The sequence below is a fragment of the Theropithecus gelada genome, chromosome 5 (genome assembly GCF_003255815.1).
Source record: "Theropithecus gelada isolate Dixy chromosome 5, Tgel_1.0, whole genome shotgun sequence".
Lineage (NCBI taxonomy): Eukaryota > Metazoa > Chordata > Mammalia > Primates > Cercopithecidae > Theropithecus > Theropithecus gelada.
This window is the reverse complement of record NC_037672.1, coordinates 2,607,093-2,608,471: the sequence shown is the minus strand read 5'-3', so window position 1 is coordinate 2,608,471 and position 1,379 is coordinate 2,607,093.

Here is a 1,379-nt window from a genome sequence, read left to right as displayed (position 1 = left end):
GCACTACTTCACAGGCTCTTTCTCCGTGGCACTCAGGACGCAATCACTGAAAAGATCTGAAAGAGCCCTAAGCAGCACAGACAGTAGTGCAGAACGCAGGGAGGGGACCAGGAGCCAGGAAGGAGGGGCAAGAAATTCCACTCAAATCCTTCCTCTCAACCTCCACTCAGAAACAAAAGTCCTAATTTGGGGGGGGCGGGGGGGGGGGGGGAAGGCTTTGGTGAACACTTACTGTGACTAGGGGAAGGGAAGAGGGAGAGGAGGGACCTAGTTCTGCAAAAGGGGCAAGATTACACAGCGAATCAGGGAAAAGGCGGAGCTGAGACAGCCGCACCTCTGAAGTCCAGGGTTACTAGACACGTCTAAAACTCAGGTTCGGCCAGGCGGGTTGGCTCATGCCTATAATCCCAGCACACTGGAAGGCTGAGGCGAGCAAATTACCTGAGGTCAGGAGTTTGGCACCAGCTTGGCCAACATGCTGAAATACAGACAGGGTTCTGTCTCTACTAAAAATACAAAAATTGGCTGGGCATGGTAGCGGGTGCCTGTAGCTACTTTGGAGGCTGAGGCAGAAGAATCGCTTGAACCCGGGAGGCGGAGGTTGCAGTGAGCTGAGATTGCACCACCGCACTCCAGCCTGGGCAACAAGAGCAAAACTCCATCTCAAAAAACAACAACAACAACAACAAACTGAGCCTTAACCAGAAAAGGAGGCTGCACCCCACTACCACTACACACTTCCAAGTCAAAAAGCTTCAAACAACAGCCAACAGCAGAATACAGCTGGGAGAAGAATATGCAAAGAAACCGCCTGTGAAATACAAGAAAGAAAGAAGACTTAAAACAGAATTTCAAACACTGCCATGGTAAAACACTCCTCATCCTAGATCCAAGCCGCCTCTACAAAAATTCAAAGCCTGTGCTGCATAACACACATCAAATAATAAACTGAGGCCAACTCTAAACAGAGCAGAAAACATAATGGTTGAGAATTTTCCAAAATTAATGACAAACACCAAACCGCAGATCCAAGAAGCACAGAGAACGTTAAAAAACAAACAACAACAACAACAAACCAAACACCTGGTCCTATCACTCCTCACTTCTCAAAACAAAAGACAACCGGATACACAACTAATTAGGACAAAAGTCAGGCTCAACCAAGAATACGAAAATAAGAAAGAAAGAAGAGAGAGAGAGGAGGGAGGGAGAAGGAGGTAGAAGGAAGGAAGGAAGGAAACACTGACCAAGTACAGTGGGGCTCATGCCTGTAATCCCAGCACTTGTTGGGGTGAGAGGATTGCTTGAATCCAGGAGTTCAGGAGCAGCCTGGGCAACATAGCAAGACCTCATCTCTACAAAAAAGTTTAAAAAATTAG